The 21,192-nt window shown below is 38.4% G+C and overlaps 1 long non-coding RNA gene across 3 annotated transcripts in view; it reads left to right on the top strand.

Moving 5' to 3' along the window:
* LOC132350646 (uncharacterized) overlaps positions 1–21,192 on the top strand; it is a 383,412-nt gene that overhangs the window by 231,194 nt on the left and 131,026 nt on the right. For all 3 annotated transcript variants that reach the window (XR_009497974.1, XR_009497973.1, XR_009497975.1), the window contains one exon: positions 10,365–10,437. This is a non-coding gene — a long non-coding RNA (uncharacterized LOC132350646). The remainder of the gene's footprint in view (positions 1–10,364; positions 10,438–21,192) is intronic.

Below are 21,192 nucleotides of genomic sequence, written 5' to 3'. Positions count from 1 at the left end.
TGATTAACATTCCCTTATTGGCAAATCAGCTTCTCTCTCTTTACGCCATCCACCATTAAGTTCCCAAAGGAAGGGAAAAAGGAGAACATGATGTAAAAGAGATCCTACCAGACAGGATGATGCAAGAAAAGCTAGTTTCCTCTCTCCTGATTTTGGAAAGAGAAAAGACAGAGTAGAGGTAGGGCAGTGAGGTCAAAATTAGGTCACCTTGTTTTCTCTTTCTCAGGTTGGAAACCTGGGAGGGTAAGGGGTACGGGGGGGGAGGGTAATAACATCCAAAAGGGGGTTATGAAGATGCCTGAGAACCTTATGAATGCCATATCAGTGGGAATGTGCTATTGACACTCCTTCCCAGCTTCAAGGGGAAGCCTTCTATTGGCCACATACAACATGTCTTAAAGAGGGCTGAACACCACTGGCAGAGGGAGTGGGCTATATAGATGAGCTTGAGCTGAGGCTTCTGGATCCCCACAGCATGTGAAGAGGGTGCAAGGGGACAGAAAGGCCACACACTCCACTGAGGGAGCTAGTCAACCAAGAAATGTTTGCTGAACCAGCAGAGGCCTGGAGTCAGAACAAAGAGGCTACTGGTAAGGACATTTCATGGCTGGGGTAAATGATAGGAATAAGGACTGTAAAGGTGAGTGGGTGCCACTACAATGCTCAGATGGCTGGGAGGGTCCAATCATGTCTCAGTGATCCAGGAGGCAGGGTAGACCAGTACTCTGAAACAGAGACCAGCAAAGATCTGAAGGATATGGGAAGGGTCTGAGGCAACCACCTCCTCTCCACCACCATGAAGTTATGTGAGTCCCACCCCCAGATCATGGTAAGGAGGAGAAGGGAGGGTAAAATTGGAGCATCTGCTTGAAAGAGACTAAGTCATCCAAAGAGATAAATTAAACCTGAAGGGATTGGTACACTCTAAATTATCAAGTTTAGCTTTTATTTTCCTTTTTCTTTTTTTTTCCATGTTACCCTGATCATCAGTTAGAGAAAACAAAGAATCTTTTCTCTTTGCACATCTGAGTGTAATTTGAATTAAAGTACAATCATATTCGACTTAAGAACATGTCTTATTTCCCAGCTTTTCCCTCTAGCATCCTACCTCCCCCAGATCGAAGCTCCTTGAAGATAACAAATGTGAAGGTGTCACTAGCACACCTTTTTTTGTGCCTGAAACATTTTACATAAAGTATCTTATTTGATCATCCCATCGTGTGGTGTTTGCTTTATGACTTCACAGACCAGAACATGAAGCTAGAGAGGTGAAGTAACTTTCTGTGTCACACAGCTAATATATTTCAGAGCCAGAATTAAAATTCAGATCTGTCAAGTTCCAGACGTTCCTGTACATTTTTGCATCTTCCACTGCACCTTCCACCACAGAATGAGTATGTATAATGAGTGCTCTTTTCTACTTGTAAGGTAGAGTATATTATGTTGAACTGGGAATAAGTTGGTATATTAGGATAGGATATTCCAGAGAAACAGAACCAATAGGATCTATATCTATAACTATATATCTATCCTCTCCATATATGTATATATCAGTATCTCAATAGGATGTCTCTATCTATCTATCTATCCATCTAAGAGAGATAATTACTATAGGAATTGGCTCATGTGATTAGGAAGCCAAGAAGTCCTATAGCCTGCTATTTGCAAGCTGGAGAAACAGGAAAGCTATTGATATAATTAAGTCTAAGTCCCAAGGACCAAGAATCAGGAGTGCCACTGTCCGAGGGCAAGAGAAAATGGATGTTCTAGTTCAAACAGAGAGAAAGTGAATTTGTTCTTCCTCCTGTTTTTTCTCTTTGGGCCCTCAATAGATTGGATGATGCCCACCCACATTGGGGAGGGCCATCTGCTTTCCTCAGCTCACCAATTGAAATGCTTATCTCTTTTAGAAACACTTTTACACTCACCCAGAAATAATGTTTTCTCAGATATCTGGGCTTCGTTTAGCCCAGTCAAGTTGACACATAAAATTAACCATCCCAGTTGGTATGAAAAATTTACTATAAGAACAGGTATAGGAGAATGCAGAAGGATGCCAAGAAGTCTCAAATGCTTGTGTGTTATCAGTGAGGCAGAAGCAAAGATGTACAAGACTCCAAAAAACATTCTGTAAGTTGTATATGAAAGAACCTCTCCTGCCATCTGATCATTTCTTACTGCTTGTCAACCAGTTAGGATGTGTAGCCCTGAGTCTATTTAAATGCCCAGTGATTAAGAGGTCATATTAATATGATCACTTTTTCATTCCTTTCAAGTAAAGGATTAGCACATATTCTGATGGCTCTAGAGTTCAGGACAAAGATATTTACTCTGTGCAAGCTGTATTGTCGTCTCGGCAAATCTCAGAGCAAGGGAGAACCTGTGATATTTTGTCAGTTATTACTAAATGCCAAAATGGAAAGTGATGATCACTTCTAATAAAAGAATTGATTGTGTAATTTATATCAAGGCAGATTCAATTAATACCTAATCTTTAAATGTATGTAATCAGATTTGCATAGTCACATCTTTGCAATTAGGAGTTGGTATTTATAGGGCATACTTCCCGTTTCCTATTTTCTTTGTCACAAAAACCTAGTTGGGCTTTTTGATATTGCAGAATTACAGAATCAAGGTAATAACTTTGCTTGATAACCTCTAATCATGGTAAAAGAAAGGGTTTAGTTAATACCTTTAGAGGTATGGAAATATTCATAGTTGATTTAAATGGTATTCAGCCCTGACATTCACAATTTATATTTCACAATGTTCATTTATAATTGCAACCGGTTTCCATTTAATTTATACATCAGATGTACTTAAACATAAAGGTTAAGTTCTTCTCTTCTAAATCTCAGGAGTGAATAAGATTCTTCCTTACAGCAGTTTATGCTGGAGAGTGCTTCAACCCTTCTGACACACCAGGATACTGCTAAGTAAATTATAGATACCTGGGTATCATTTAGTTCTGTGAAGCAGCAATTTACCCTAGGGGCCTGGAAGAACATAAATCTGGCTACTAGTCTATTCAAACTGCAGGGGATATGCTTTGTAGTCAGATATCCCAGAAATGGGTCAGGCAACTTAGCAGTAATGTCAGGTTAATAAGCTTATGATGAAGGGCATTGACTCGTACTGCACTCTCTTGTGAAAAATACGTGTAATTATGATTGCACTGTAAGCTACTAAGTCTGAGAGAATTTTTGGATGAACCTTATGTATGGATCCACCCTAATCTTTAAGTGAAAAATCTTTAAGTGAAATTAAAACCCAAGTGTTATAAGAACCAAAATTTAAAAAGGAGTGATAATATCCAGTGCTGGAGAACATGAGAGAATGTCAATAATTTCTTATATTGCTAGTAGGGTGTAAATGGGTATAGCCTTTTTAGGACAATTGGTAAATTGTATCAAAAGCCTTAAAAATGTGCTTTCTCTTTGACATAGAAAATTCCACTTAGAGGAAATCATCCGAAGGAAGCAGTTATATATGGAAAGATAACTGTACTACGATAGTCACAGCAACCAGTGAAGTGGCCAAAATATTTTTTTAAAGGATTTATTGAATATATTATGTTAAACTTAAATAATAGATTTCCATATAGTAATGGAAAATGATGATATATTGATATAGAAACAGTTCATAAAATACTTTTTAGTGAACACAGTTTAAATAGCTTATAAAACAGTATGTATGATGATAATAATAAACCAGGGATGATAAAATAAAGGTCAACAGCAGTTATCTTTGGGAGATAGACATATTCATGATTTCCCCCTTTGTTTTCTATTTGTCTATATAAACAAATATTAGCAAAGGTGAATTATGAAGTGGACATGGCATTGTGTTACTGCAAATCTCAAGTTATGTGAGAAAGATGTGCTATTTTCCATAAAAATTTCTGAAAAACTGAGCCACAAGTCACCAGTGATCTGTTTTCCAATCTCTTTTTACCAGAGAACAATTTCTTGTTATGCAGAAAACATGTTGTGTTTTAATAAACAGGAAGCTTTCTCTGCAATTCTTTATTTCTTATTTTGAATGACAGTTTAATTCTGACAAGGATGTATTATTTTGCCACTCTGTTAACGATTACTGATAGATATGATTAGCAGGTTGGCCATTTTAGATTTAAAAAGCCTCTTAGACCTTTCCTTTAGGTTTTATGAAAGGGCATTACATCACTGACTACAATGAAATTAATAATTCAGAGCTTCAAATGGCCAATTCATACAAATAAGTTTGTTGGGTTCTTGTTTTGCTGATAATATGTTTTTATGTGAATTGCTTTTCTATCAACGGACAAAAATGCTAATGGTAGTTTAGTGTCTATATGTTACAGCCTTACTTATTTTACTTAGATGATGCAAAATCAATTTAATTATGTCCCTTAGGAGAATCCTGAAATTGGTATTTGTTCTGGATATGTTAATGCAAAACATTTGAGTTTTCACTTACTCACAGTCTTCTGTAAGTTCCTGATTTCTCTCCTACTTTTCTGTAGAAAAGAAAACCGGAGTTTTCTCTTATTTAAAGAGATCAAGTTGTTTTGTAGTTGAAATATATGAGATCATTTCATTGGCTTGACTTGAAAAACTTTGCTGTTCTTTTAGAGAACTAAGGTGTGTTCCTACGGGTACATCCCCCAACCTAAAAACATGCCATTTAACTTAAAATTGCTCTTCAGCTGAGTAAGGGTAACCTGCCTTTCAGTCATGCTGATTTTCTTTTTTGCTAAAGTGAGAAATGGTGCTAATTGGATCTAACCTGAAAATCAGCACTTAGTACTTTAATTTCTGATACCATGGTATAGGGTACCAACCTGATTTGATTATTCTTACTGCCCACTCTATCAAGTTCTGTGTAAGCCACAAAATAATGAGTAATCTATTTCTCTATCCTGGAAAAAGTTACCAAAATAAAAACTAAAGAAAGACTGGGAGGAAGATAAAAAATATATTTTATTTATTTAAAACATATCCATCAGCAGCTTATGATAAAAATACAAGCATAAGATTTACACAGTGTAGTAAAAAATGATCAAGAGAAAAATCAGAAGCCATAAGGAAGAAAGGGGAGAACAGTCTGAGATGTTTTCCCAAATCAAACATTACATTTGTCCAAATCTTTCTAATATTTAAAAGCAAAGAAAGAAGCATGACAGGTCGCAGTTCACTGCCTGTTGAAGGATTGAAAATTTTAATGAAAGAGAAAATTTTCTTGCAGCTAAATCTATGAAAAATTTATAGAACATTGATCCATATTTAAAGGATCTGGAATAAGTGGCCCAATTCAAATGCCACCTTTTCCATGGAGTCTTCTTTGATTTCTTTCCCCTCCCTTTCCAGCTATAATTATTTTCTCTTTGATCCTTTGTTCTTTTATAGCACTTTATTTGTGGTGCTTTACAGCATTTATAACATTTTGCCTTTAATATTGTTATTTATGATTATATTTTGTCAGCCCTGTTAGACGGTGATTTATCCTTTTATTCCCTGCAGTGCCTTTGTTCATAAAAGTAACTAACATTTGTTGAGTGCTTTTACTATGTGGCAGGTGTGGCCACAGCTTTTAGGTACACTGCCTCATTTTATTCCCACAATACACACCTTTTATTCTTTTCATTTTAGAGCTTTAAAATTTTTTCCATTTAAAAAAATTTTCTTAATATATTTATTTATTTTTGGCTGCATTGGGTCTTTGTCACTGCGCCCGGGCCTTCTCTAGTTGCAGCGAGTGGGGGCTACTCTTCGTTGTGGTGCGTGGGCTTCTCATTGCGGTGGCTTCTCTTGTTGCGGAGCACGGCCTCTAGGTGCACGTACTTCAGTAGTTGTGGCACGTGTGCTCAGTAGTTGTGGCTCGCGGGCTCTAGAGCTCAGGCTTAGTAGTTGTGGCACACGGGCTTAGTTGCTCTGCAGCATGTGGAATCTTCCCAGACCAGGGCTCGAACCCGTGTCGCCTGCCTTGGCAGGCAGATTCTTAACCACTGCACTACAAGGGAAGCCCAAATTTTCCATTTTTATTGAGGTATAATTGACATATCACAGTGTGTAAGTTGAAGGTATACAACATAGTGATTTGATATATTGTGAAATGTTTATCACAATAAGTTTAGTTAATATCCATCACCTCACATAGTTATAAATTTTTTTTTTTTATGATGAGAGAGAGCTTTTAAGACCTACTCCCTTAACAACTTTCAAATAGATACAGTTCAATATAGAGTATTGTTAACTGTAGTCACTCTGCTATACATTAGATCCCCAGAATTTTTTATCTTAGAAACAGAGTTTGTGTCTTTGACCCTCTTCACCCACTTCCCCCACTCCCCACCCCCTGTCAATGGCAACCACAAATCTGTTCTGTTTCTATGAGTTCAGTTTTTTTTTAGATACCATGTGTAAGTGGGATCATACAGTATTTGTCTTCTCTGACTTATTTCACTTAGCATAATGCCCTCAAGGTCCATCCATGTTGCAAAAGGCAGGATTTCCTTCTTTTTTATGGTTGAATAATATCCAGTTGTGTATGTGTGTGTGTGTGTGTATCACATTGTCTTTATCCATTCATCCATCAGTGGACACTTTGGTTGTTTCCATGTCTTGGCCATTGTGCATAACACTGCAGTGAACATGGGGGTGCAGATGTCTCTTAGAAATAGTTTTCCTTGCATAATTACCCAGAAGTAGAATTGCTGGATCATATGGTAGTTCTCTTTTTAATTTTTTGAGGAACCTCCATACTATTCTCCATAGTGGCTGTACCAGTTGACATTCCCATCAACAGTGTATAAGGGTTCCCTTTTCTCTGCAGCCTTACCAACGCTTGTTTTTTGGTAATAGACATCCTAGCAGTGTGAGGTGATAACTCGTTGTTTTGATTTGCATTTCTCTAATTCTGAGTGACGTTGTCACAATACCTCTCCTCACAATACTGTTATTGTCCTTGTTTTACCAATAAGCATACTATGGTTTAAGAGACAGGAAATAATATGAGACAGGAAATATTATGCCCCGAATCTCAAATCTGATAACTGGTAGATTAGAATTCATGTCTGATTGATTACAAAGGGCTTGCTTTTTAGGACTATGTCTAATTCTAGGCAGTGTTTTCATTAGTTTTTCTTTTTGTTTTGTTTTTTTTTTTTTAATAGAACCTATGGAGACATTCTGTATGTGGATTAAAAAGTTGTGTTTTTAATTCCTGACCTCATTTTGTGGGACTGGGAGGAAGGGGTTTGGATGAAGTAGTTTAGATCAAGGGGTTTGGGTGAAGAAGTCATGATGAAGTAGCCAACAATCCTGTATTAACTCCATACACTCTGGTCTTGGGACTGTCCCTCAGGAAGCCTTGGAATGCAGAAATCGGGACCATATTTTCTTATTAGGTTACACGAAGTTATGGTGCAGCAACAAGTGACCATGAAATCTTAGTGGTTATAGCAACAAAGATTTACTTTGTGCTTGCACTGAATGTCCATCATGGGTTGGTTCTGATTCCACTTGATGTTGTCATCATTTCTCTACTCAGGCTGACAGAGCAGCTTCTCTTTGGGTCATTGACAGGCAGTGGCAGAAAGAAATGAGACATGGTAAACATGAGCTAGCTCTAAAAGTTCTTACTTGGAATTAATGTGCATTATTTTTGCCCACATTTCACTGACCAAAGAAATTCACATTGACACTCCTGAGTTCAACAGGGTGGGGATGTACAGACCTCCTGCAAGAAGGGATAACACAAGTCACATGACCAAACCTAATGTCAGTGGAGTAAGATACATAGTCTTCCTTCAAGGAGGTCGACCTCAGGGTCGCAGAAGCAAATGTTTTTTCACAATAATACAATCTATCACACTTTCCCTTTGCCTGGCCATAGCAGGCCTAGATATTCCAGCCTAATTGTTACAAATAGTGGCAAAGTCATGGCCATCCTGAATGGGGGAGGGTGGGGACTAAAATAAAGTCACAGTGTCAATTTCACTAAACAGAATGAGCTGAGGTCATCTTTTACTCCTTCTTTCCATGTCTCTCTGCAAACCAGCCCAGTCCTCTAAGGAGAAATTATGTACAGGATCTCTATATTGGAGTCTGCCAGACCAGGGCTCAAATCCTGAGTTTATCATGTACCTACCTGTGAGAACTCGGGGAAGTCTCTGAGCCTGTTTTCTCAGACAATTATAACTGTGCTAGCATGAATTAATATTGTAATATTTTTCCTAATGTATAATTTCCATATCTCTTATTATAACTCAGCTTATTTCCTTGTGCTCAGAACTCCATGTATATCACTTTGGTAGCTTTTCACATATTTAGAAAGTGTTATTTTGTCACCCTCCCCCATCTCCCCAACTTCCCAGGTTCTTCAAACCATGGAACTGTGAGCCCGTTTTCCTTAATAGATCCTCATCCCTAATTGTTACATTCACTTACCTCTAGATTCTTTATTCTTTCAACAAGTAGCCCAAAGGAATATCCAGGAAGATGTGAGGAATATTAAATACTGTGGGGAGATTATTTTCTTGCTCTGAGACAGATAAGTATTTACATTGGATTTTGCTAACCATATTGTGTTGCTGAATTATTATTATTTTTGATGTTCCAGTTATTGAAAGTGGGAGGGAGCGGGGAGAACTAGTGAACAGAGCATTCTAGAGCCAGAATTTACCTCCTTATTGACAGTCGCCTTCTCCCCAGGACTGTGGGTCCCTGGGTGGAGGCCTACCATTTGTTCAATGGGGAAATCAATCTGCTTTTTTACCCCGTTCAAGAGAAAGTAACAAAGGCTGAAAAAGCTATTGCCCTGACAACCTGGGAATTTGCCTGTCTTGCTTGGGTGATGTTCCTCTTTGTAGATCCCGTGTGTTTCATAGAAAGAGTCACATACTGACTTTTCAGTGAGATAGATGTTAGATACAGACAATTCTGCTGTGATTAAAACAGCCTTATTCAAATGGACAAGACAAAAAATGCTATGTCTTAATGCTCAGGGGGTTAGAGGTATGTTGTAATAAACATTTGCTTTTTTTTGCTGTACATTGTTGTGTTTATTGGGCAGGTGGAAAAAATAATGCAACCTGAGGCAGATCATTCCTTCTGTTAGCTGGATAAATGAATAAAATTGTGATCCTGAGCTCACTTTGACATCCTGCGTCACTAGGTCTGCGGTTTAAGGTGGGGTAAAGCATTGTAAGGGATGGATAACCTCAAAGATTTTGCAGACCATTGAGCTAGGAAAATTGGGTAAAACGTTAAATCTAAGTGGATAAGACCAAAAAGGAATTTTCATGTATCTGACTGAGCATAGAGGCAAGGTGATGTTTTAGTGCTCATTGTTGATATGGATCATGTGTCTATAGGGAGTGGGAGTGAGCGATTCCTGCTGGGGAGGCAGAAGTAATTGACTTTGGTTTGTAAATCGTCTTTGGACTGGTTTCTGGGAAGCCACAGAACTTGGCAAATTTTAATGTCTACAGGGAAGGCATTAAAATTACATTCTCAAGAAGGCCCCAGTAATAAGACATTCCCTATCTTTTTAGATGAATTTCAACTGTTTGAGGACTCTTAATAGTTAAAGTCTTCACTGGGTTGCTGGTCACACAATTGACAACAGAATGCCTACCAGGCTGCTAAGTGTGACTGAAAAGAAATCCTTTTTGTCTGTTTGATCTGATTAGTTTGGTTGGTTTGTCCAGTAGTTGCAAATTTAGGTGCAATCAGAAGCTTTTTAAAAATGCTATTACCATGCCCCACCTGGGACCCCTGGCATCAGAGATTCTGAGGCTGGTGAGTTGGAATCTGTATGTAAAAACTTCCTGGGTGATTCTGACAGTGTCTCCATGGAAAGTTTGGGAACCACTGGAGTAGAGCATGTGGCTAATGAAATTTGTTTTGGTGAAAGACCACTTTATTGATGAACAGAGAAACAACAAGCAAACCAACATACCAAAACCCAGTAAAATGGTTCCCTGTGCGTGAACTAACACCAGCTACTACTAAAAGGGAAAGTACTAGCAGAGCAAATAGATACATTTTGATCTGTGATTAATACTGACTATTAAAGACAAATGGCTATCTCTGAGCAGGACAGTTTCTATGGAATATAAACATAAGCTTTGATTTCTCTTTTTGTAGAGTTTATAATTCAATTGCTATTTTGACAAGGTCTAATTACTCTTTTGGAATATTATGGAGGTCCTGAGATAATGGGGTCAAGAAATATTCTCTTCTGATAGAATAGGTGAAGTTGCTTTATTTGGTTTGGGTGGAAGGAAGAGGAATTAAAAACACATTTGCTAACATAGTTGTGATAGACAGTGTTGATACTCAAAGCCATGACCCCCTCTTGTTGTCTTCCTCCCACTCTAGAGCCCAGAGAAGCAGAAGTCAGTATCTCCTGCTGCTGGCCATGGCCATGTGACCCAGTTCTGGACAATGAGAGGTAAAGAGAAGTTTGTTTTTCTTTTTAAGGTTTCTGGGAAGGAGAGTTCTCTTCTAGATCAGAAAGAAGTACACAAATTGTTCTACATTGCCTCCTGCTTCCTGTCTTTAAGGATATGTTACTTAGAGTTGGTATGACTTAGAGTCCCTTGCTGCCATCAGGAAATACCAAGAGAACCTGAGAGTCACCAACCCAGAGACCTGACACTGCTAAACTTCTGTCTGAATCAAGGCCAAAAATTGCCTACCTTCTCTGTAAGAAAAATGAATCTTATATTAAGCCAGTATTTGGTTACTTGATACTTTCAGTCAAAAGAATTCCTAACAGATACAGTATAATGCAAGGCATGTTTCGGCTGTTGGCTTTATTTTAACTTTCAAGGTTTTAGAAAAAAGTGTCCTTAACTCTCTTTTCTGGCTCAGGGTATGGAATTAGATGGCATTGTGGTGAAATTTGTTGTTTTTGCATGCTCAATTTCTATTTCTCCTTCTTCTTGGTGTTATTATCCTGATTTCTCCTGAGGAGCTGCCCCTCTCTCACCCTCAGATCTTAGGGTTTAGAAGCACTGAGCCTACCCCTGATAACAGGATTGGATATGAGTCTTGGGTTTGGCAAATCATAGGTTTGCATCCTGGTGACATTGTGACTGGTTCTGAGATAGGACAAGAAACAGATCAGATCCTGATGGCAGTAGTCAAGCCCCTTGATTGAGAAATGCCTGAAGCCTAGTCCAAATCCAGAAATTAGTAGATGAGAAAATATGTTTGTTTGGCATGTGAGTAGTTTGAGTTAAATTTCTGATACCAGCAACCGAAAGAGGACTGACTTCTAAAACCATGGCACCAGAGCCACTGCATTTTCATCATCAATGGCATATGTGTTGGAATGTTCTAACAGAAGCTTGGCCACAGATTGGGGATGCTATAAAGGGAATTCCAGCTCTGAGTTGGAAGTTAAAGTAAATTACTGTTAAGATCTCTTTCAATCCTCAAATTATATGATACTATAAACATCCCGTGTCTATGGGGAGATTATGGCAATGGGAGGATTGTAGTGCCTCTAGGGATGGTGAGTAATCTGCTTTTGCAAAGTACATGCTTGTTAAATGCTAGATGAATTGAAGGGATTGTGGGGATTTTGGCATTATGGAAATAACAGCAGACTGTTAGTCTTGAAGCATAGATTCTGATTCCATTTCAGAACTGGGTCCCATTTTAAACCTTGGCTAGCTAGATTGATTTGAGCAGTCCTTAAGCCATTGGTGACTCAATAAAATCATTTGTAAAATGGGAATGTAATTTCATGGTTGAAAGGGAACTTTGGGAGAAGAAAAATGTAGTGGCAGGGAAATAATGTTTATTGAGGATCTACTGTGGGTCAAGCATTGTGATAGATGCTTTATCTTTGTTTTGTTTAATTGTTAAAGTGCAAAACATGTTTTCATCCCAGTTTTTTGGATGAGGCAATGGAAACTTAGGTAAGTTAATTAAATTTACCAGAAATTTTACAGCCTATGAATGGATGAGCTAGGCTTTGAAAGTTGTTTTTGAGGTCAAAGGCTGAATTCATATTCACCACACAAGTCTAGTTCAAACTCCTTATTTTACAGATATACTTCAGCCTGAACAATGAATGGGTGACAAATCTGGTACTAGCCCTCATGTTTCCAAGCCTCCATATACTCTACTAATGATATCTGCCCTGCCTGTCTCATTGAAATTACTGTTTGAAATCAGACAATGGCTAGGAATGTGATTTGAAGGGTGTAATGTGCTGTACAATATCATTTAGAACCCTGAGCTTGAAAGCTCTCAGGTCTCTCTCTCTTTTTTCTCTCCATCATCATCATTAGTCTTTGCTTCTTTCTGTGGGCTTTTTTCTTTCTTTGGGACTGGTTATCTCAGTGAGACTGGTACTATATTAGCCAGTAAATCCTGGACTCCAACCTTCTCAACTTTCCATACAGAAAAATAGACTTAAAGGAATTTAGCTGCTTATTTGTCTCACTTGACAAGAACTGCAGCTAATAGGCAACTGCTAAAGTTGACGCAGTAGCTCTAGGATGTCAAGGAAAGCATTTTGATGATTCATTCCTAAATTTGTTTGAGCTGCTAATAGTTTTTCTTTTGGAGCTGAAACGATGTTGCCCCTGACTCAAGCCGATCAACTGAAGGACTATAGTAATTTGTCCAGGCGTGGGTACTTGATCCAAGTCAGGTTGGAGTCCTCCAGGAACTTTTGAAAGTGAGGTGTAAAGAAAGAAATTTCCTCTGTGTCACATGGTTGCACTTAGCTGCAGGAGAGGCTGAGAAATGAGTATTTAACTTTCCAGCCTCTTGGGCAGAAGATGTAGATGTTACCAATGTCTGCTGTTACCCAGTTCTCCTCTCCCTCCAGGAACACTTCCCTACCCTGTGAAGTTAAGTGTGATCATGCAGGTAGTTTTTCCCAACATGGCATATACAACATGGGTCATTTTCAGGCCAAAGCACTCAAGGTCTCTCGTGTGAGTCTCTATGCTCCCTCCCACATCACTGCAAGCCCGGAATCGCTTCTTACTCTGGGGCTGCCACAAGACCAAAGCATCCCTGCATCACTGAGCCCTAGCATGGGGGACAGCTGCCCTGCACAGTTGCTTGGCAGTGTAGTACATTTGCATATGTGGGAAATAAAGCTTTTTTTATTTAAATCACTGGATTGTGGAGTTATTTGTCATTGCAGCATAACCTAACTATGCTAATATAGAAAGCAAGGGAGAGGAAAAGAGGTTTGGAAATAGGTAATATGTGAGCCACCTTACAATGACTGCCAAGGTTCGACCATTAATTAATTAAACCAGGTGTTAAGAGTGAAGTGGGGAGTGAAGGAATGTGTAGCAGAGACAGGACTACCGCGGCATTGCTGTGAGCATAGCTACCATACACTTGAATACACTACAGTTGTCAAATGAATTCTCCTGTATAGTCGTCCAGAAAATATGAAACACCACCCAGGCACCTTCTAGGTACTGAGGACAGAGTGGTCAGTAAAGTAGACATGGACCTTACACTCACAGATTTTCTCTCAGAAAACTCAGCTCTTGAATAATTAATTACAAGTGTGTTAAGTGAATCAAAAAATGAAAGTGTTGTTGGATAATGTGGACTTGGGGATCAAGGAATGCTTTCTGGAGGAAATGATATTTAAACGAAAATCCAGTGAATGAGAATATAATATTCGCTGGTCTCATAAGTAGGAATGGGAGAATTTTGTAGGCTGAGGAAACAGTAAAGGCTCAGCCATGCGCTGAGAAACTGTGTCATATTCAGGAACCAAGGGAAGGCCATTAGGAATAGAATATAGAAAACAAGGAAATGAAGACCAGTTTTAGTGTATGATTCATTTGGATATTTTCCTCACCTTCTTACTCATTTACTGGGCTTCCTACTCCTGCATCCTGTGTTCGTTTTCCCCATTTCCCTGGTAAATCTGTAAGAACTTGTCTGGCTTCCCAGAATGTATTCAGCCCTAGAATACAGACTACAGTATACAGACTGTAATCTGTATTCCCAGAATGTATTCTGCCTGCCTGTTTTCTCACTGTAACTCTTCCATCTCCCTCTCTCTTCCCCCACCTTTATTTCTTTTTAGCTAGCACAATATTCTGCCCAGGTCTTTGAATAACACCCCCTTTGGTGAATCCATCTAAAAGCTGATGTTCCTTTTAGAGAAATTCCAATCCAAAGAAGTTTTACTCAGGGGGCCCTCTACAGCGTGCTGGGAATAGCACTTACTACTTGTGCTGGAGAATAGTTGTGGGCTGCCCCTCTGTGTCTTGTTGGCTAGATCTCTTAATCCTTCCAGCTTCACTCTGTTGAAATCCAATAGTCTTGGATGACTGTATTCTTTGAACCCTTTGCTCACAATGCCAGATTCAATAACATCACCTGGCAAAGCCAAACTGCCTCGGAGCTTGTTTGGGTTTCTTTCATTTCATAACACATATTGCTTCTGTTTGTTTGATTTCTTGTGGAGAATTTAATACCGACTGTAATCTGAATTTTGCAAAGAAAATTGACTGAATTCAGATTACTTGTGTGTAATAAATACCATCACCCTGCTAAATTGCTATTTACAACAGTAAATATAAACTCAGATGCCTTTGGTTAGGCTGAGTGCAATAATTTTAGAACCTTCACCTAATGCATAAACTAGAGAACTTCAGTTGAAAACTGAAACTGTGAGGTGAGTGAGACAAACTTTAAAAAGCAACTGTTGAGAATCCCTCTATTTTCTCAGTAAGAAAATGGTCAATAATATATGACTTGCATCTTCTACATAACGTTTCATGAATTGACTTGGCCAGTTGATCACCACATAATGGGCTTTCTTGAAGAGAAACCGTGGCACCCAACTGAATCAATTGTAGTGTCTATTTCACCAGGGGGTGGAGAGAATCTGATATTAGTTCAGGAAAAAAAAGAGCCAGAGCCCAAATTCTGTACTCTCAGAATAAAAGTATTACTTGGAAAACAACATATAAAGGAGTCCCAGTCAACGTCATGTCTTGTAAGTGATCTTAAGATGTAAGACCTATTTAAAGCCAGGCAGTGCCTCAACCATCTGAAAATATTAATATTATCAGAGCAAATAAAGGAGAATTGTTCCTTTACTTGCAATACTTATGACACCAAATGTGTGGGTTTTCCACGCCAAGGAAATTTCGAGGTTTCTGCAGACACCAACTGGGTGTCCAACAATTTAATTCAGCTCTGACACTACCAACCTGGAGTTAGTGTCAGAACCCATAGGTTAAGGGCTCAGTACTAGAAGACTGCCCCCCACTACAGACACCAGCCACAAGTAATGGGTCCCCAGGTTACCTACACTTTTGTCTGATGTGGCTACAACTTGGGGGTTTCTACAACTTCCTCCTCAGGTTCAGTAATTTGCTATAATAGCTCACAGAACTCAGGGAAACACTGATGTTTACCAGTTTATTATAATGGATATGACAAAGGATACAGAGGAACAGCCAGATGAAGGGGTACATAGGCTGAGTCCACAACGGTCCTGAGCACAGGAGCTTCTGTTCCTGTGTAGTTGGAATGCACCACCCTCCCAGCATGTGGATATGTTCACCAACCTGGAAGCTCTCTCAACCCCATAGTTTAGAGTTTTTCATGGAGTTTCCTCATGGAGGCAGGATTATTAACTGAATCTCCAGCCACTCTCCCCTCCCTGGAGGATGGGATTGGGTGGGGCTGTAAGTTCCAAGCTTCTCATCATGGCTTAGTTTTTCTGGTGACCAGCCAGGAGCCCGCCAAGAGTCTTCTTATTAGAATAAAAGATGCTCCTATCTCCCATGAAATTTCAAGTTATCTAGGAGCTCTGTGGTAGGAACCAGGGGCAGAGAACTAATATATATCTTATTATGTCAGAGAAGGGCATTCTGAATTCTTTCTTATTTGGTCTAACTACCTAAGAAAGTCTTCACTCTGTTTAATCAAGATTCCTATTTTTTTTCTTTATCTCCTTATTCTGACACTGTGGTTTTCAAACTTATTTTTATTTAACTCCCAGTGCCACTTCCTTTTTTTTTTTTTTTAATGAAGCCCCCTTTGTTTCAGTGAAGTATGCTCTGTCTGGAGTGGGATTGAAGGTCCAGTAGCCCCACTTATACAATCCCCTTACCTTTCTGTTCTTGCAGTGACTCCTAAAGGGCTCCATGGAATCCCTAATGTCTTGGGACACACAGTTTAAAAACTACACCATAAATATAAATGATTCAGGTATCTGTTGGCTAGGGGGAGCTTCCTTTCCTGTAGTTTACTTGTTTTGGGATAGTTTACTTGGATAGATTACTTGTTTTTTTTGTTCCCACCTCTGGCTAGAGTGTGAAAATGTGTCTGGGATGCTCTGGACAAAATTTCTGGTGACACTGGAACTTTGCTTGGATCCCAGTTTTATATCTTGCTCTTCAGGGGCTGGTTAAGTTCTCCTGAGATGTGTTTACCAGAAAGAGCCAAAGGCTGAGTAGCAGCTAAAACCTGACATATTGAAAGCCAAAGGAAACTTAGGTAGGAAATGGCAAGGTATTGATTGAATCTTGAAATATGTGTGTATGTCTTATGTATAAATTTTGAAAGTAACGTGAAGGAAACGAAAACAAAAATCTCCAAACAGCTAAAAATCCGCCGCGCCCCCACCAACCCCCCGCCATTCCCACCTCGTATCAATCAGGGTAATTTTCACCTAACTGTTAAACTTCAAAATACTGGCAAATTTCTGAGTGTGTAAGATATGAACTGGATTCTTGTTTTGTATCATAACCTGATTCTTCTACACCTTAAAAAATATGAATGAAAAGTTTTCATTGTATACTATTGTTACAAATCCTGTCCCATACTGGGAGGGGAGTACTGTATTAAACGTGTGGAGAAGTAATACAGGACCATAGGTTTTATTTGACTCTTGTTTTTTTTTACTCTTGTCAAAACATAAGCAGAGCAGTTTAGAGGATGATAATAGATGAGTAGGCTTTTCTTTTGAAACCTAAGATACCCCTGGGTATTTACTATCCTACTGTACCAGAACCTTGACATTGTGGTAACAAAGGTCATTTGATTTTATAACTTCATTAACTTAATACCTAATGAAGTAGATTAATATGTTTGGCCGCTGTTGTGTTTTGTTAAGCACTAAACACAGAAGCATCAAAATCATACTTAGCTTTGTAAGTAATGGCATAGGCTGCAAACCTGTGATTATCTCCTAACCATTCCATTTCAGAAAATATTCCAGTATGGTAACTTCTTATTTTTATTTTTTTAAGTTTTCTTTTTTCGTGCTGGAGAGATTTTCAGCCATCTCAGAAGGCTAATCAACTTTCTCTGCATGAATGAACTTAATCCTCTTACATTTTAAGCTTATTCCATTCTAGGAAAAACTATGTTTCCTGTCTACCTCACATTTGGACCTGTATGAAAGATGCAACCTTGCTGCAATGGAAAGTTTTTCTCAAGGTGAATGTATTTAGTGAATTAAATGAATTCCTTTTGAGGCAGTAAAAACAAATTTGTATTTTGGTTCATTCTTTTTTTTTTTTTTTTTGTATTCATTCAACAGTATTTATTGAATACCTATTTATTGAACTCCTGGGTAAGTACAGTACAGCATTAAAACAAGGGTATTTTATACCAACGTATGGTTTATCAAAAAATTTCCTTTCCAACTGTGCACATTGTCTTAAGATTAGTTTAGGAGAGCAGTTTAAATGGAAGATTAGATTAAATGGTTTAAGTATTATGATTAATCTCTAATTATTTCATGACATTACCTTATTGTTTTGAATGTTTTCTCACTGATTAAGTAAGAATCAGTTTATGTATCTGGCTCCTAATGGTGGAGGATGAAATAATCTGGTTATAGGACTGATATTTGGCTGGTTTGCACTTGTATAGTTATGTGGATAGTTCACAGTTGTATCTGTTTTGATTGGTGCATTCTCCTGCCATAGCGAATGTTACGTATTTTGAATATCATCCCTGACTGTATATCATTTTTTCTTGTATCAGGAAAGGTATAGAAATTATTTGAAAGGCTCTTGGGCCACTGTTAATACAAGGCAGTCATGTTTTATTTCAGGTAATTTCCTTTTAATGGCAGTTTAGAAGAATTTAGGGTAGCCATAATTTTTGAATATTCAGAAGAAAAATAAAATCTTACATTGAAAAAAATAAATTGGAAAATTTCCCACATTACTTTTTTCTTAAGCAGAACAGGTTGGTTTATCCTGCTTTGTTATTAAAAGCTCTCTCTTTATTCTCAATCTCTCTTCTGCTCCTTTTTCACCAGCTTTCTTCACTCTTTTCTGGTGAGAAGGACCGTGAACTTAAAAAGAAGAAAGTTTGCTTCTCTGGGCCTCAGTTTCTTCCTCTATAGAATGGGTATGAATGTTCCAGATAGGAATTTTATAGACCATAGATTCAGGTATGCATAGACTATCATTTTATTGTTCTATTAAAAAATTACTGGCGATTTCAAGGTCCAATACCACTTGGTTGAGAGAATTTAATCCTGCCACTTGAGCTCTTTGGTATTGTGTCTGTCATTGTACGCTTGTAGATAATGAATTTAGGGTTTTAGGTCTCCTCCTCCTCTGCCCAGAATTGGTGGTGGGGTAGGTGTGCTTATGTGCACTTAGGCATGATGAAGAGTAGGGAAGAGCCTAGCTGCTGGCTTTCGTGAGGTGGTAGCTCATCCTGTGTGTCCTTGGTTGCTGGCATCCAGACAACTGTCAGTCAGATTTCCACGGCCTTGGTCTGCTTCCACTCTCATTCTTAGTCCATGCTGGCATCTGTGCCTACTTCCTTCTCATCTTGACTATGAGGTCCCTTTGGATCCATTCACTCTCTTGGCACCTTCTGTGGACACAGAAAGGTTTTGCCAAGCTACTGTTCATGGTTTAAATTTAAGCTTTGGCTTTTTCCTCCAATATTTTATTATGGGGAATTTCTAACAAGCAAAACATAATGAAAAGGATTTCACACTGAACACTCATGTCCTTACCACTCAGATTCTATAACTGACATTTTACTATACTTGCTTTGTCAAATATCTATCCTTTTCTCTATCTCTCTGTGGTAGGCAGAATACTGGTCTGCTTAAAGGTGTCATGGTCTAGTCCCTGAAACCTGTGAATATGTTACCTCACAGAGCAAAAGAGACTTTACAGATGGGATTTTGTTAAGGAACTTGAGATGGGGAGATTATGTGACAGTGAAAGCAGAGTCAGAGATTTGAAGATGCTATGCTTCTGGTTTTGAAGATGAAGGGGCTGTGAGTCAAGGAATGCAGGCAGCATTTAGAAGCTGGAAAAGGCAAGAGAATGAATTCTCTCCCAGAGCCCCCAGAAGGAGCACAGCCCTGCCTTCACCTTGATTTTACCCCAGTGAAATTCATTTCAGATTTCTGATCCCCAGTAAGATAATAAATTTGTGTTGTTTTAAACCACTAAATTTCTTACAGCAGCAATAAGAAACCAATACACCATCCATCCATTCATCCATCAGTCCATCTTTTTAAACCTTCTATACATTTGAAATGTACATTTCCCTTCCTAATACTTTAGCATGCTTATTATCAATAAGAGTTCATACTTGTTGATGGTTCTTTTATCTTTTGAGTTAAAATTAACACACAATGAAATGAACAAACATTTATTTTTTCATTGGTTCCAAGATATGCTTAAATTTGTGCAATCCAAACCCCAATGGAGAGAGGGGATATATAACCATCACTCCAGGAAGTTTCATCTATTCCTTCCTAGTAAATCCTCCCTCCTCACCCAGGTAACCGTCGTTCTGACTTTTTGCCTCTTCCAGAACTTTACGTAAATGGAACTATGTATTATGTACTCCTTTGTGTAAGACTTCCTTCTCTCAGCATAATGTTTTTGAGTTCATCGTGTTCTTGCATCTGTCAGTAGTGTGTTACTTTTTTACTGCTTTGTAGTATTCCATTACAGGAATATACCACATTTATTTGTCCATTCTTCAGTAAATGGACACCTAGGCTGTTTTCACATTTTGGTTATTATGGGTATAATTGATATGAACATTTTTGTACAGGTCTTTTTGTGAACATGTGTTCTTGTTTTCTTGGGTAAATACCCAGGAGGGAAATTGATGGGCAAGTTTAATTTGGTTTTATAAGAAACTTCTAGAACTTTTTCCATGGTTGCTGTACAATTTTATACCCAATTGCTCTACATCTTCTTCAACTTTTGATGCTGGCAGTCTTTTAAATTTTAGGTATTGTGTGGGGTAGGTAGTCGTATCTCATAGTGATTTTAATTTACATTTATTTGATGACTCATGATGTATGCCAGGCTTTGCCTATTGAAGCTAAAGAGCCCAACTTCTTGTAAATCAAAAACTTTGGCTATTTAGAATCTCAAGTGACCCTTATATCTTTAATACATGAAAAGAGTTATCTGGTTCTGGGACTTCCCTGGTGGTCCAGTGGTTAAGACTTCGCCTTCCAATGCAGGGAGTGTGGGTTTGATCCCTGGTTGGGAAGCTAAGATTCTCACATGCCTTGTGGCCAAAAAACCAAAACATAAAACAGAAGCAATATTGTAAGAAATTCAATAAAGACTTAAAAAATGGTCCACATCAAAAAAAAAAAAAAGAGTTATCTGGTTCTATATAAAGTAACGATGAGAGTGAGGTCCTTGTGGGGAATCAGTCCTAGGTTAATAGCTCAGGGTTCTTTTCTGCTGCAAATATCTATTTTCCTGGGGCTTTCCTGGCGGTCCAGTGGTTAAGACTCTGCGCTTCTACTGAAGGGGGCACGGGTTCGATCCCTGGTTGGGGAACTAAGATCCTGCATGCTGCACGGGGCGGCCAAAAGAAAAAAAAAATCTATTCTCTTTAGCATACAGGCTCAGCCTGAGGAGCAAATGAGATAATGATTGAAATGTGAGCTGTTATTATTTCAATCTTACAAAAATAAAGACTAAGATTTTTCTTCTTTTTGGAAACTCTCTTTTAAACATAGGTTATCACTTCTTAATCTTGATTTAGAGACCATTTTGGTTACCCTAAATGGAGAAAGAAAGGAAAATAATCAATACAAGGGAGCACTAGATAGTTAAAACTGTCGATATTTTTTAAGGTGCATTTGGAGAAGCCTGTCAGAGCAGCTGAACTGAAGGGTAAAATATTTACTAGTGTGTTCTACAGAATGAATATATTGTTTAGATGCAAGGTG

Source organism: Balaenoptera ricei, chromosome 16 (genome assembly GCF_028023285.1).
Source record: "Balaenoptera ricei isolate mBalRic1 chromosome 16, mBalRic1.hap2, whole genome shotgun sequence".
NCBI classification, from domain to species: domain Eukaryota; kingdom Metazoa; phylum Chordata; class Mammalia; order Artiodactyla; family Balaenopteridae; genus Balaenoptera; species Balaenoptera ricei.
Note: the sequence above shows the minus strand (reverse complement) of the source record. Positions and strands in the feature narration are given on the sequence as shown.